Source organism: Manis pentadactyla, chromosome 17 (assembly GCF_030020395.1).
Source record: "Manis pentadactyla isolate mManPen7 chromosome 17, mManPen7.hap1, whole genome shotgun sequence".
Classification (NCBI taxonomy): domain Eukaryota; kingdom Metazoa; phylum Chordata; class Mammalia; order Pholidota; family Manidae; genus Manis; species Manis pentadactyla.
This window is the reverse complement of record NC_080035.1, coordinates 11,138,342-11,155,023: the sequence shown is the minus strand read 5'-3', so window position 1 is coordinate 11,155,023 and position 16,682 is coordinate 11,138,342. Positions and strand designations below refer to the sequence as shown.

The following is a 16,682-nucleotide window of genomic DNA, read 5'->3' as shown; positions in this document are numbered from 1 at the left end:
CTTGTAGTTTTGATATTCATTTTCCTGACAGTAAATTATGTCTTTTCATGTGTTTAATGGCCATTTGTCTATCTTTTGGAGAAATGACCATTCAGATTCTTTGCTGATTTTTTTTAACTGGGTTGTTTATTATTGAATTGTAAGAGTTTGTGTGTGTGTGTATGTGTGTGTACATATACATATTTTTTTATAGGTTGTCTTTTCACTTTCTTTATATATTCTTTAAAGCATAAAACTAAATTTTAATGACATCCAACTTTGTATCTTTTTCTCCTTGCTGCTTGTGTTTTTGGTGTCATATTTAAGGAGGGTTTGTCTAATTAACAGTGATAAAGATTTGTGCCTACATTTTCTTCCAAGTGTTGTATGTATAGCCTTACCTCTTATAGTTAGATTATGATCCATTCTGAGTTAATTTTGTTACGATATGAAGAGTACAACTTCATTCTTTTGCATGTGGATATCCAGTTGTCTTTGATACCCATGTATGGCCCCCTTTTTGAAAACCAGTCGGTTAGAAATGACCAACTCTTGGTTCTGTTCTATCACTCTATATATCTTTATTTAATGCCAGTACCACGCAGTCTTGATTACTGTAGCTTTGTAGTAAGTTTTGAAATTGGGAAGTTGAAGGCCAGCTTAGTTCTTTTTTTATGATGGTTTTGCTATTCTGGGTTGCTTGAGTTTCTACATGAATTTTAGAATCACCTTGTCAGTTTCTGCAAAAAGACCAATTGGAATTTTGTAGAGATATTATTGAATTTATAGATCAGTTGAATTTGGAGAGTGTTGTCATCTTAACAGTATTAAGTTTCTGATCCATGAACACCATGTCTTTCCATTTATCTAGGTTTTCTTTAAATATTTGAATAGTTTCCATATTTTAAGTGTGTAAGTTTTGTGCTGTATTGCCTTTTTAAAAAGTAGGTAATGACTTGTTATTTTTATAAAAAGACAACTCATTATAAAAACTTGTAGCAGTACAGAACATTCAAATCACTTAGAGTTTCACCATCAAGAAATAAGTAATTATTATTTGCTTAACATCATTCCTCCTATATCATAGATACAGAAAGAAAGGTGTATAGAGAGAAATTGTTTTCCATTTTTCAATTACTTTTATTAAACTTTTATTTTGAGATAATTGTAGATTCACATGCAGTTGTAAAAAATAATACAGAAAGATCCTGTGTTTTCCTTACCTACTGTTCCCCAATTTCACATGCAGTTGTAAAAAATAATACAGAAAGATCCTGTGTTTTCTTCACCTACTGTTCCCCAATGGTAGCATATTGCAAACCTGTAGTACAATCCATTGATTTTGATACTGACATCCACACAGTCAGTTGATCTTACTTAGGATTTCCCAGTTTTACTTGTACTCATTTGTGTGTGTGTGTGCATGCACGTGCTTTGATTCCATGCAGTTCTATCATACGTGTGGCTTCCTGTACCCACCACCAAAGTCAAGATACAGTCAGTTCCATTCCCACAGGATCTCTTGTATTATTACCCTTTTGTAACAATGTCTCCATCCTCCCACCCCTCAGCCCTCACTTTCCCTAGCCACTCTTTAACCCCTGGCAACCACTGCTCCTTTCTCCATTTCTGTAATTTCATCATTTAAAAAAGCATCACATAAATGTTATATAAATGCTTTTTACACTTGGCATAAATTCCCTGGAGACTCATCCAAACTTTTGCACATATCAAGAGTTTATTACTTTTTATCACTGAATATATATGGATATATCATAGTTTGTTTAGTCACTCTTTGAAGGACATCTGGGATGTTTCCATTTTTTTGCTATTACAAATAAAGATGTTGTGAACTATTATGAGGAGATTTTTGGGTGAACGTAAGTTTTCATTTCTCTGGGATAAATGCTGAAGAGTGCATTTTCTGGGTTGTATGGTAATTGCATGTTAAATTTTATAAGAAACTACCTACCAAACTGTTTGCCAGCATTGCTATTTTTTAAAGTAAAAATACAGATAATTTTTAAAACATTTTAAAATGTGAATATTAAGAAGTACAGAAAAAATACATTAGCATAAATAGTTGAACACATCCAGCCCCTCAGAAGCTGCTGAGTACTCTTCCTCCATCATAACTCACACCTTCCTCTTCAGAGGTAACCATTAGACATTTATGGTAATCACTTTATTTTTCTTTCATAATTTTGCCATTTAAGCCTTCATTCCTCTGTGATGTATTTTAGTTTGCCTGTGTTTGAATCTTAAGCAGAATCATATAGTATGCACTATCCTTTGGTATGGCATTTTCACCAAACATTGTGTTCTAATATTGATCCATGTTATGTATAGCTGTAGCTTTACTCATTTTCTTTTCTGTAGTCCAACCTTATTCCAAGGTATTTTGTATTTGAAAGTGTATATTTAATGCAGTTTGTCCGTTTTTACTGTATGTTGGTATTTGTGTTATGATTTGTGGCTCATTAACAATGTTGCTATCACACTTTTTGTACAGTTGCCCATGTACATACATTTTTAAAAGGCATATTCCTAAGTGTGGACTTGGTTTGGTCACAGGGTATGTTTATCTTTGATTACAGTCGATGATACCAAACTGTTTTCCAGAGGAGTCATGTTAGTTTATATTGTGATCTGCAGGGTACTTGAATTCTATTTGTTTCAACTTCTTTCCCGTAGTATTGTCCTGGTTTTGTTTGTTTTTTAATGTTAACTGTTATAGTGGATGTGTTGAGTAGTGATTTCTCATTGAGGTTTGATTTGACATTTCCTGGCTTTCTTATGAAGTTGAGCCCCTTTCATGTATTTATTGTCCGTTTGGATTTCCTACCTTGTGAAATGGCTTATTCAGCTCTTCTGTCCATTTTTTAATTGGGTTGACTTTTTCTAAGTATTCCTTAAATATTTACCAGAATTCACAGATTAGTCTAATTGGGTATGGAATTTTTTTGCAGATAAGGTTTTAAATATGGAGTGTTGGCAGACAATTCTGCATAGCATTTCTATACATTTAATGATAATTTATATCCCAGATTATCTTTTCAAAGATGTTTGTATAAGAAAAAGGCCTGGAATATAGAATTAGGGTCTCCCTACAGAACAATGGTTTGTTAGGTTTGCTCAAAGCCCCCATGTAAGATTCGGAGGTTTCTTAAGCTTGGGGATCCTCAGCTTTGCGCATGTTATCCACCTGGGCCTCTCTACATTGTTGCACTGGGCAGCTTGTAAGGGCAGAGAACTGATGCAAACACAAAGACCGCACTGCCTCCTTTGCACTGAATAATAGAACACTTTCTTGCCCGGCACTCTGCTGATATTCTGTCAGCACCTATGAATCTGTGGCAGGCTAATCTGTTAGTTTACAAGTAAGGTGAAATCTCAGACCCTTCACAGTTCTTGACATTTGTTTGTTTATATGGGACTATTTGATTTCCTATATCTTGTGTCATTTTGGTGAATTTTGATTTCCTTAATTTCATCTAAATTATCAAATTTCTTTGTGTAAATTTCCGCTTGTTTTCTTTTCAATCGTATGTAGAATCTGTAATGATACCTTCATTTTCATTCCTGATAATGGTAATTTGTATTTTTGCTGAATGTAGAATTCTAGGTCAGCAGATATTTTAATTCAGTCCATTGAAGATGGCAATCTTTGAGTTGGTTTTGGCATGGAGAATTCTGCTGTTCTGCTGCTTCTTTGAAAGTAATCAATCTGTCTTTATTCCCTGTGACTACTTAAAATTTTTCTCTTTATCTTTAATTTTCTACAGTTATAATATGTCTAAATGTAGGTTTCTTTTTATTTAGGTTGCTTAGGATTCATTGAGCCTCTTATATCTGTTGACTGCTATCTTTCTTCAATTGAAATTTTTCAGACACCATCCCTTTATTTCCTTTGTTCCATTTCTTCTTCTCTCCTCCATCTGAGATTCTGAATAAACTGTTGTTTTATGAATGCTCAACCTTTTCACTGTAGCTTTTATATTTTTAATTTTTCTACCTTTTTTCTTCCTATGCTATGTTCTGGAAAGTTTTTTTTTTCTTGTATATTCCATCTCATTAAAGCCTTTTTCAGTTGGTTCTAGTCTGCAGTTTAAACTCATCTAGTGAACTTTAAATTTTACTTCTTACAGTTTTTATTTCTAGATGTCTCATTTGGTTCTGTTTTGAATCTGTGACAGTTTTTTCCTTGTACAGGGATAGAGGAATTATTGACAGTCATCTTTGGAGACAGTCTGCCGCAACAACATTAAACCATGTTCAAGGCTTGCTATTTCTTGGATTGGGATAGCCAGAGGATTGAAAGAGGTGGTCATTAAGATGACCTTGTAACTTAGCAACCAATAGAAATGTTTTTTTTTTTTAGAGTAAAAAGGAGTATTAAAAACTAGCCTGTCTCGAGAAATGAGGACCTGTGGTCACCCTAGTTACAATTCACCAGGGACTTTGCCCTGTCCTGTTCACCCTCACCCTGAGGGTGTAGTTTTGGGATTTTGATTTTTTATGATAAGGAACTCCTCTTTGGAGCTTGTTGTTTACTTGTTATCTTGTGGTCTTTTTGGCACTGTTAAGATTTTATTCAGCTTTTATAGTTGTTTTTAGTGGGAAACAACTAGTTGTTCGGATAACTTGGTTCACCATTATAGGAAACAGAAATAAGTATAGTTAGTTTACTTGAAATAATAAAAGAAAGAGAATGGAAAATTTTTTTAATAAAATATGCTTAGTTCCTTTTAAGCTCCATTGTAGAATTTAGTCTCCATATTAGACTCAATAGTTTGTATCTTTTTTAGATATATAGTTATTATTTTATATATATAGAAAATAAATGATACATATTATATATCTTTTATTCTTCAAAGCTCTAGATAATCAAGGTTTATTTTTAAATTGACTATGCATGAAACATTTTTGTAGATTTACTTATGGAACCATACTCTTCCTTTTTTCTCTTCTCCATACTTCTGTCTTTATTTCCTATGATGTTGAAATCTAATTTTCTAGGTAAATTTTGTCTTAATTATAAGCTCTGATTGAATTTGGTCAATATTGCTTATCATGTAAAAAACGATTGGTTTAGTTTTCTCTAGTTTTGTGTGTTTATAGTGAAATGGATTGAAGTATTTCTGTGGGCTTATATAATTGAGGCCTGTTAATTACCTCAATGTATTGCTTTAATATTTATTCAATAAAAACTATTCAGTTAATTTTTCACATATGTCTTAATATTTTTTTCAGAATGGTATAGTGACATGAAGAAGGTACAGCTTTTTTGTTAAAAGAAATAATGTTTTTGCTGTCCCTGTTTGTAAATGACATGATATTGTACATAAAAACCCCTAAAGACTCCACTCCAAAACTACTAGATCTAATATCTGAATTCAGTAAAGTTGTGGGATACAAAATTAATACACAGAAATCTGGTGCATTCCTATACACTAATGAAGAACTAGCAGAGAGAGAAATCATGGAAACAATTCTATTCACTATTGCATCAAAAAGAATAAATTACCTAGGAATAAACCTAACCAAGGAAGTGAAAGACTTATACTCTGAAAACTACAAGACACTCATGAGAGAAATTAAAGAAGAAACCAGTAAATGGAAACTCATCCTGTGCTCATGGATAGGAAGAATTTATATTGTCAAAATGGCCATCCTGCCTAAAGCAATCTACAGATTTAATGCAATCCCTATCAAAATACCAACAGCATTCTTCAATGAACTAGAGCAAATAATTCTAAAATTCATATGGAACCACAAAAGATCCAGAACAGCCAAAGCAATCCTGAGAAGGAAGAATAAAGCGGCAGGGGAATTATGCTCCCTGACTTCAAGCTCTACTACAAAGCCACAGTAATCAAGACAATTTGGTACTGGCACAAGAACAGACCCATAGACCTATGGAACAGACTAGAGAGCCCAGATATAAACCAAAGCATATATGGTCAATTAATATACAATAAAGGAGCCATGGATATACAATGGGGAAATGACAGTCTCTTTAACAGCTGGTATTGGCAAAACTGGACAGCTACATGTAAGAGAATGAAACTGGATCACTGTCTAACCCCATACACAAAAGTAAACTTGAAATGGATCAAAGACCTGAATGTAAGTCATGAAACCATAAAACTCTTAGAAAAAAACATAGGCAAAAATCTCTTGGACATAAACATGAGCAACTTTTTCATTAAAGTATTTCCATGGGCAAGGAAAACAAAACAAAAATGAACAAGTGGGACTATATGAAACTAAAAAGCTTTTGTACAGCAAAGGACACCATCAGTAGAACAAAAAGACATCCTACAGATTGGTAGAGTATATTCATAAATGACCCAATAAGGGGTTGACATCCAAATTATATAAAGAGCTCATGCACCTCAACAAACAAAAAGCAAATAAGCCAATTAAAAAATGGGCAGAGGAGCTGAACAGACAGTTCTCCAAAGAAGAAATTCAGATGGCCAACAGGCACATGAAAAGATGCTCCACATCGCCAATCGTCAGAGAAATGCAAATTAAAACCACAAAGAGATATCACCTCACACCAGTTAGGATGGTCAACATCCAAAAGACAAACAACAACAAATGTTGGCAAGGATGTGGAGAAAGGGGAACCCTCCTACACTGCTGGTGGGAATGTAAATTAGTTCAACTATGTGGAAAGCAGTATGGAGGCTCCTCAAAATAGTAAAAGTAGAAATACTATTTGACCCTGGAATTCCACTCCTAGTAATTTACCCTAAGAATGCAGGAGCCCAGTTTGAAAAACACAGATGCACCCCTATGTTTATCGCAGCCCTATTTACAATAGCCAAGAAATGGAAGCAACCTAAATGTCCATCAGTAGATGAATGGATAAAGAAGAGGTGGTACATATACACAGTGGACTATTATTCAACCATAAGAAGAAAACAAATCCTACCATTTGCAACAACATGGATGGAGCTAGAGGCTATTATGCTCAGTGAAGTAAGGCAAGTGGAGAAAGACAAGTACCAAATGATTTCACTCATATGTGGAGTGTAAGAACAAAGCAAAAAGTGAAGGTACAAAAAACAGCAGACTCACAGAACCCAAGAATGGACTAACAGTTACCAAAGGGAAAGGGACTGGGGAGGATGGGTGGGAAGGGAGGGATAAAGGGAAAAAGGGGGCCCTATGATTAGCACACATAATGTGTGTGGGGGGGGGCACGGGGAAGGCAGTATAGCCCAGAGAAGACAAGTAGTGATTCTATAGCATCTTACTACACTGATGGACAGTGACTGTTATGGAGTGTGTGGTGGGGACTTGATAATAGGGAGAGTCTAGTAACCATAATGTTGCTCATGTAATTGTACATTAATAATACCAAAAAAGAACACAATAAATGCAGGCCTTTGAAATAAAAAAATAAAGAAGTACTGTTTTTGTACTTCTAAGTTGCCACTCTCTTAGGTGGTCCTTGCCATATATAGTCATAAAAAAACAAAAGTGATACTCAGATATCATGGCATAAGTTATCTTCATATACCTCATTCCTTTCTCATGGGCTGCTTCAAAAAGGAAAGGGTTGCATATTTCAATTAATAGTAGCTTGGAATTTATTTTCTTAATCAAACTAGTTTTAAGGAAAGTCATTGTTATTAGTTCAAAATAATAAATCAGTAAAAAAGCTTGGGCCAGAGAGGTTTTGGGGGGACCCTTGAATGAATAGCTAAGAATGTTCTTAATGTGCCTATTACTTACATTTTAAAAAACATTTCTTTCTAAGGTTCTTAAAAAACAGTTTTCACGTGAGCTGCACCCTACCTGGGAATCATGTTTGCATTGCAGAGTTGTTTAATGAACATTGTGTTTCATAGATGCAGGGAAAAAACCAATTTTATACTTTTCAAAGCTAGAGGGAAAATGTAGATTGACAGATGTATGTTGTAGTAGTTAAGAATAAGTTCTAGAACCTGATGGCTGAATTAAAACCCTCCTCAATTTCATTAGGAGCCCTGAAGTCTTAGATGTACTTCTTTGCCAAATTTCAGTTTCTCCATTTTGTAAATCAGACATAGCAGTAACAAAAGTGCCTGGCATGAGTTAATGCTCAGTAAACATTAATGCCCTTTTATTCTTTTATTTTATTATTTTATTATTATTATTATTACTCATACATAATAGGAGCCCATAATTGTGCAGGCTAGGATTTGAACAGAGATGAGCAGTAGATTTAAAGGTAAGGGTCTTAGGCTACAAAGGCAGTTTTAAGTGAGTGTTCAGTATAAAAACAGGTTTTTAAAATATGGGTCTAAGAAAATAGACTTGGCCTGTATCAAATTACCATGAAATTGAGAAGACATCTATTATTAATCTGAAGCCAAGCAAAAGATATTATTATTAACTTCAGTTAGGTGTATGTTCAATCCAGAAATATTGACCAAATACTGCCGTTGGTCTTTATCTATTTCTACTTGATATTATGGAAGACTGGTAGGACCTAGGTCAGCAGGTGTCTTCCTTGAGTGGTTTAGAATATGAACATTTCTCTGTGTATCCGCATTCTGTTTGGCATTTAATACACTATAAGTGACTAGAAGCTAAAAGATGCCTGGCTTCCAAGGCAACAGTTGAGGCTATTTAATTGTATTTGTCTTAGTTGACATCTTTCATTTACTAGTTTGGCAATTATCAAAATAATTTTTTCTTTCCAATGGATTCTTTTAAATATGTGTGTTCTCATATTAAGTCTTCTAATGTTTAATAAGTAATTACCTTCCAGGTGGCTGTGTAAAATAAGGTTTTAAGCAACAATAACTTTATATTTTGTTTTTAAAGCTGTATAATACAAAGACAATTTGTATGCATTTAGAAGTAAATATAAAATAAATCTATTAAGATGTGGATGAGTGGGTGTTGCTTCTTAAAAGATCATCAGATTTAGGGTATATAACCCAAAAAACTTAACCACATTTTTCTCTCAGTCATTTTTTACCTGGTTTTAAGTATATGAACTTCAGCATCAGTGCTCCAGTATTTTAACTTAAGTATAAAATAGGTAGCAATAGCTTTCTTGATTCTTCTGTTAACTTATTCATGGGGGAAATGTCTAATTATTTGAGTAGTTTACCACAGACTGATTAATTTGGGAAATCGAAAATAAATAGTAGCTACGTAGGGAACAAGGCTGCTCTACTGGTTAAGACCTCAGGCCCCTCTCTGTCTGGTAGCTTCTTAAGTGACTCTTGTTCATTCATCACTTCCTATTTCTGAGAAATTAGCATATCTCTCTTCCAGCTTCCACCAGTGCAGTTTCAGACTGTGCTGCCTTTTCCCAGTTTTCTTATGTCTTTTCCTCCCCAAAGACTAAACCAGAGCATACAAGGTGCTGCTTTTTGATCCTAAGAAGTATTTTTCTTTCCAGTTGCTTCATTCTACAGGGAAACAGGATGATGCTCTTCTCTGTCTGTGTTCTTATTCTTCTACCCCCAAAGCAGGGGAGGGGGGTATAGTACAGAAGTTGAGTATATCTCAGAAATCTCTAAAGTTGTTGCTTTGCTTACTTGATGTATAAATATCCTTTCGCCCCACAACCTCTGTTTGCTTAAAAATGTTTTTTCTCAATGTTACCATTAAGAATTTTTAGGTCATTTTTAGAAATCAGTTTTGTGGTTGTTCCCAGGTAGCTATACTTCTAGATTTAACCCATTAATGATTCTATACTTCAATGAGGAGAATCTGCCTGGAAATAATCAGTTTCTTGCATGGTTAGACTTACTCCCTGAACTGCCAGTCTTCCGCTTTCCTTTCCGTGCTTGTGGTCCCATACATCTCAGAAGGGTTTTCTCTGTTCTAGTTTTTTTGCAGTAAATTCACGAGACTGGCTGGATTCCCTTTTGGTTAACGTTGGCATCTTCCACTATTTTAAGTCAGATCGTGGCCTCGTCTAATGAGTGGAGGTGCCAACCTTCATTCAGCATCATCTTGCCCATTTTTGTGGCTCATGCATTCTGCTGAGTCTCTCACTGAGTTCCCGGTGCCTACTCTGAAGGTGGTATCCTACAGTGCTTAGGAGCTTGGCACTTTGAGGTTGCATGCCAGTTGTGCACCTGCAGCAAGTTGCTCAATACTTTGGGTCTGTTTCTCACATGTAAAACAGGGATTCTACCCACCTCTGTTTGTTAAGAATAACAGACATCCTGAAATATAAATGACTTAAACACATTTTTTCTTTGTGAAAGAAGTTCTGAGGTAAGTCCAGCTTTGGTATAGTGTTGCCATGGTTATCAGCAACCATCTCTATCATTAGTTTGTGACTTCCATCCTCAAAGTGATCCAGAATGACTTCTGCATTTACAACCATCACATCTACGTCTGGGCAGCAGAATGGGGACTGGAAGGGCAAGGCAAACAGTCTCACCAGGTTCTGTAACCCTTTATAGGACCCTATCCCAAAGTCACATGCAAGTTTTTATTCCACTGGTCAGAATTTTATAACTAGGTCATACCTAGCAACCACAAAACACCAAAATACAGGTTTTTATCTAGGTACAACTGCCATTCTAGATCAGAGTTTGGTTACTGACAAAGAAAGGAAGAAGTGGTATTGGAAAAATAGCTAGCAGTCTCTACACTGCACCTTTAAGGAGCTAATGCTTATAGGGAGGAAATAATGTAAATACTAAGTACTTAGTACTGTATCTGATACATAGTAACACCTCAGTGAATGCCAGGCATTTTTATGATCTCTTCTAAAAGGTCAGATTACCAATATGCCCCACTTTTTCTAATATTCTTTCCCAAAGAAGTGATCTTTTATAACATCTAAATTATTGAAACTTACAGAAACAGCCATAGATGATTTATTTGAAGGGAAGAGGTAGACAAGTAGGGATTATTCCCTTGCTGGAAAACCACTGGTGTCTGTCAAAGAGATTTCAACTTTTTTATTTCATTAGCAATTCTTAGCATTGGTGGAGTTTATTTGTCTCTGTTTACTTTTATTTTTAAATCCTCAACTGCTTTTCTTTCCTACTGCCTTGCAAAAGACCACTGTTTGAAATGTATTCATTTTTTTAAGATAAAGGGAATTTAAATTAATTGTACTTAAAAATATTTTTATTGCGTGCTTAGTTAAATGCAGTCTTAGGGTGATACAGAGTGAATACTGGGAATGATTTTACTTAATGCATAGCCTTTGGCTTCACTCAACACCCCAGTGTAACTAACCAAATTTTTATAACAAGCTTTGCTACTTTTCTATATGCCCATCATCTAGTGAGTTTTATGGTATACAATTTTTGTTCTATAATAGCAAGAGATACAGTTGAACTTCCTTTTCTTGTCTCGGTTACTAAGGGCAATCTGCCTTATATCCAAATAGCCTTAATTTTGATAAGATAAAAGAGGGGAAGGAAATGTAACTGGGAACCAAAATGGCATTTTAATAAAGCCTGCTCAGAGTGTCCCAGGCAGCTGAATATTTGTATACTGAATCCCAAAGTGTTATTTTTGGGCTGTGTTGCAACAGGTAAACATATATATATCATAAATACCTGTGGTTGCTTTTTTTTTTTTTTTTTTTTTTTTTTGGTTTTATGTAGTAAATAAATCACCTATGACTTCTAGGTTATTTTGTTTGGTGTTTCTCTCCAGTAATCATCCAACCTTCATTAATAATCATTTCTGCACACATATAGTTTCCCCTTTCTTTCTGTAGATGTTTCTTTAAAAATGTACATGGGATAGAAAAAAACGTGCAAAAATCAAAATACACTTGACCCTTGAACAATGAGGGGGTTAGGGGCATGGACCTCTTCACAGTTAAAAAATTGTCATGTCATTTTTGACTTCCCAGAAATGTAACTACTAATAGCCTACTGTTGACCAGAATACCGATAACATAAACAGTTGATTAACACATCTTTTGTATGTTATGTGTATTATATACTATATTCTTAAAATAATAAAATAAGCTACAGAAAAGATTTCAATACTTTGCAAAGTGTTGCCAATCTCAAAAATTTTTTCCAATAAATTTATTTTTCAAAAATATCTCTGTATAAGCAGACCTGCACAGTTCAAACCCATGTTATTCAAGGGTCAGCTGTAGTTTTGTTAGGATGTAGGATCATGGGTGTCTGCATTCATATTTACTTTTAATGTTTTTAAAAAAATTAAGTTCATCAAATGGTATGACACCTAAAGTAAATGCTAAATCATCTAGTTCTCTGTAAACCATATTAAGTCCTAGAAGGTTATCAAATTCTAGCAACCACTGAGATTAAGGTTAGTAACATTAACAATTTTTAACCTTAAAAACAAAAAAAAAACATGTTTTAATGAGACAAAATCAGCAGGGTGGAATTAAGAAGAAATCAATAGCCTTGCTCAATTTTACACTTTAATAATGTAAAAAAATATGTGCTAAACATCTTAGAGAACAGTAATCAGAATTACTTTTGAAAAATTGGGTCTGTCTTCAAAAAGGAATTTTCAAAAGTTAACTAGATCTTTTTAAAAAAAAATAACTAAAAGCTGCTTTTAGATACTCAGCAGTCCTGCATTTGGAAAACCTTGCTGTGCTTGTCGGGTAAATGTGTTTCTATTTTATGCTAGGGAACAGTTTTTAATACATATGATAAATTATAACTGTCTTTGTCTTTAATATCCAATTTAGTGTTTTTTCCTAAAATAATTCATGATTTAAATAAAAACAGAACTTTCACATTTTGTATACAAAATGCTTAATAGTGTACATTTTTCACATTGTTGGAAAACTTAAATCTATATCATTTATAACAGCTTATAAGATTTATATCAGTGATTTTTGTTTGATAGAAACTTAAACTCTTAGGTATTTTTGTCAAGAGAAGTAGGAATATTCACCTCTTTATAAATAAGTTCAGGCAAGTTTTAAATTTCATCCTAGATACTTCCCCCTGCCCAGTGTACTTTTCTTTAGCACCATTCCCTTGGTGTTTGTTCACAGAAGCATATTAATTTTTTTTACTAAAGTATAATTGATAAACAATCTTATGAAGGTTTCACATGAGCAACATTGTGGTTACTACAGTCCCCCCTATTATCAAGTCCCCCCCACATATCCCGTTACAGTCACTGTCCATCAGCGTAGTCAGATGCTATAGAATCACTACTTGTCTTCTCTGTGCTGTACTGCCCTCCCCGTGCCCTCGCTGTGTTATGTGTGGCAATTATAATGCCCCTTAATCCCCTTCTCCCCCACCCTCCCCAACCCCTTTCCCTTTGGTGACTGCTAGTCCATTCTTGGGTGCTGCTGTTTTGTTCCTTCATTTTTGAGAAGCTTATTAATTTTAATATTAGCTTAAGCAAAATAATGATTAGGAAAATAAGTTTGCTATAGAAGTAGCCATTTACATTTAAAAGCTGAATACAAATAATTTCTAAAGTTGCATGCATGCTATTTTGTGTAGTCCACTGTATATCTCTGCTTTATTAGCAAGGATAGTTATGATTCAGATGCTCTAACCTTAACCTGGACTGATATCATTGCAGTTTAAGGTACTTAATCATAGTTTATTAGATAGGAGTATCTTTAAGATTGTGTTTTCACATTTATTACTGCTGGCTAATTTTACATTGCTTATGAAACAACTGCAATGATTTTGTTTTTGTAGATTTGGTTCTTGTACATAAAGCTAAAATACAAAAGTCCCATAAAACTCATCATATGTATTTTTAAACAAATGCAAATGAAAACTGCGTTTGCCTGTAGCAGTTTAAAGTGTATTCTTGTGTCTGCACTATTCATTACAGTATTAAGCATGCATTTGTTAAAAGTTCTGTGTTCTATTCATGTCTAAGCTGAAAGCCTAATTGATGTAAATGTACGTTTTTGTGCCTGTTATTCATGGTTGTGTCATGAAGATACCTTTACTCCTGACAGGAAAATAATGAGTGCTTGATTTAAGTCTGTGATAGGTGATGCACTTGACATGTAATTTAGAATTTAAGCCTTATAACAGCTCTATCAACTAATCATTATCTCCATTTTATTATGAGGATGTTGAAGTTCAAAGAAGTTAAGAATCTTGCTTACGGTCACGTAAGCAAGTTAGTGGAAGTTAATTGAATTCGAACCCAGGTGTGACTCCAGAGCCCATGTGTTTCATTGCACCACATTTTTTCTTTATGTCAGTTCTGTGGACCATACAAATCATAAACAGTTAACCTTCTTTTCAGCAACTATGGTATATGAAATCTTCATTTACCAATAGACACTCTCATGAGATGATTCACCTCATGTTCTTTAAGTAATACAACATGAAATTAATAATATGTTTGCTTTTCCCAAATTCACTTTTTACTGAACATTATAAAAGTACCTGCATTGTGAGAATTTATCAAGTGAGGCAAACCTGTGTTTTGGTATTCCATTCTCAGCACATACTTCATGAATGCGTATTTTATGCCACTTTCTAGGTGGTGTAAATATGTGTGGCCTATAAAACTAGACATGGTCCCTACCGACTCTCAAACAGGTGTACCTGGATTTCAAATCTTGGTTCCACCTTTACCTCTTAATAACTGTAGGACCTTTAGCAGGTTCCTTAGCCCTCTAAGTCTCTGTTTCTGCTTCTGTAAGGAGAGAATAATAGTATATTTCTTAGGGTTATTGTGAGGATTAATTGAGATAATGTTTGCTCATAGCATGATGTCTGGCATGTAATATAACAATCAACATTACCTTTTATTACCATCTTTAAAATAGCCCTTGAAGTATACGGAAGCAATCTAAGTGTCTATCAATAGATGAATGGATAAAGAAGATGTGATACATACATACCATGTAATATTATTCAGCCACTAAAAAAAAAGAAACACTGCCATTTGCAACAACATGGATGGATCTAGAGAGTATTATGCTCAGTGAAATGAGCCAGTCAGGAAAGACAAATACTGTATGATTTCACTTGTTTGTGGAATATAAAAACAAAGCAAAACAAGGAACAAAACAGCATTAGACTCATAGATACTGATAAGTGACTAGTGGTTATCAAAGGGGAGGGGTTGGGGTGGGAATTGGGGGGTGAAAGGGCACAATAATTTGCAGTCACAATACAAGTTGAACACCGTTGAACCACTATGATGTACATTTGAAACCAATATAAGATTGTATATTAATGATACATGAATTTTATTTTTAATTTAAAAATAGCCCTTGGAGTACAAGTAATTCTCTTTAAAAAAAATATAACTGAACAAGCTTAATATCATCATCTTTCTGGGATGGTAGTCATCTTTCCTATATTTGAAAAGTCTCATAAGTTTTTCATTTGTTCTGCATGCTGCCATAAACATTTTAGAAATATAGCACACCATAGCTGTGTTTTCATTTTTCATATTTTAAAGACACTCCTAGAATCACTGTTCAAGATAATTCCAAATACAAGAATATATATGTTTCTTATATATAAGAGTATATGTGACTCATGGCAACTGTTGGAATGTATTTGTTATTACCTTTCTTCTTCTGGAAAAGATAAAGAGTCACTTTGTAATTTATCTTTGGAGCAACAGGAGAAAAGATTTGGGGAAGAAATTCTTAAGTGACTACAAACAAAAATATTATGACAACTTTACTCTGACTTATAACTGGCATTTTATGTGATTTCTTGAGTTTTTTGAACGGAAAGTATTTCTAAATATTTTTTGAAAAAAACAAGCACTGGATTATGTAAATTCAAGTAATTTTGAATTTGAAAGGGTACATGTATGAGAAGTTTTGTACACAAGAATAGTCAGATTTCCTTCTAGATTATTAAATTACTTCAGGATATTATGATTTATCAAAAGCTTGAGGATGAATTAAATGCATCCAGATATGATTTTTTGAGTCATACATAAAAATGAGTGACATTTCTTTAAGTAGTGTTTTCCATCAATAATAATTTATCATAACAATTAAATCCTCTTTTTGTGAAATTATGCAAAAACCTTATTTACAATACTTCTAAGGAGATTTGATCAACTATATCTCCTGTAAAAAGATATGTCATGGCTATTTTTATTATCTGTCATGAAATCTTGTTAGAGAAAATTTTGTTTTGATATTAAATCACTACTGTTTTTTTCATTACCTAAGTCCAAATACCAAGGAAAAGTCAACTCATAAGCTGGAGAGGTACATAAACAGTTCGATTACAGTGACTGCTAAAATAGCTCTTACTAGTCTTTCTATTTTCATAGTTCTTTTAAGTCCTGATGAAGCCATTTTAAAGTACACATGAGAGGATTTGATGTTTTATTAGAAATACTTTTTTCCTGTTATACAGAAGATTGTGTGGTTGATGTGAGGTTTTGTGAACTTTTTAAATGTGGATTTTTAAAGGCTTTTCTGAAAATATATTTTAAAGTATTTTAGTATGCACAGCCAACTTTTGTATTACCTTAGATGTTGTAACTGGAAGTCAGTTATAGTTCTGAGAATGAACTGCTGGTAATTTATTCTGAGTTTTTATGTGTAAGCAAACTTCTGACATATATGCTAATTTATTTAAGCTCAGCCAAGATTTTCAAAACTCTTCTGTTGAAGCTTATTAAAATTAAGATGTAGTTACCATTTTTAATGATTACATTTTAAAGGAGCAAATTTACATTGTAATTTGTTCTTAGAATCCAAAGGAAATAAGTGATATCAAAATAATTTAGCTGTTCTTGGGAGGAAAAAAAAT

General features: G+C 33.8%; 1 protein-coding gene across 1 annotated transcript in view; it reads left to right on the top strand.

The window, feature by feature from the left end:
* The window catches only part of GTF2F2 (general transcription factor IIF subunit 2), a 191,701-nt gene that overhangs the window by 93,067 nt on the left and 81,952 nt on the right, over positions 1-16,682 (top strand). The gene's annotated exons all lie outside the window — the stretch shown is intronic.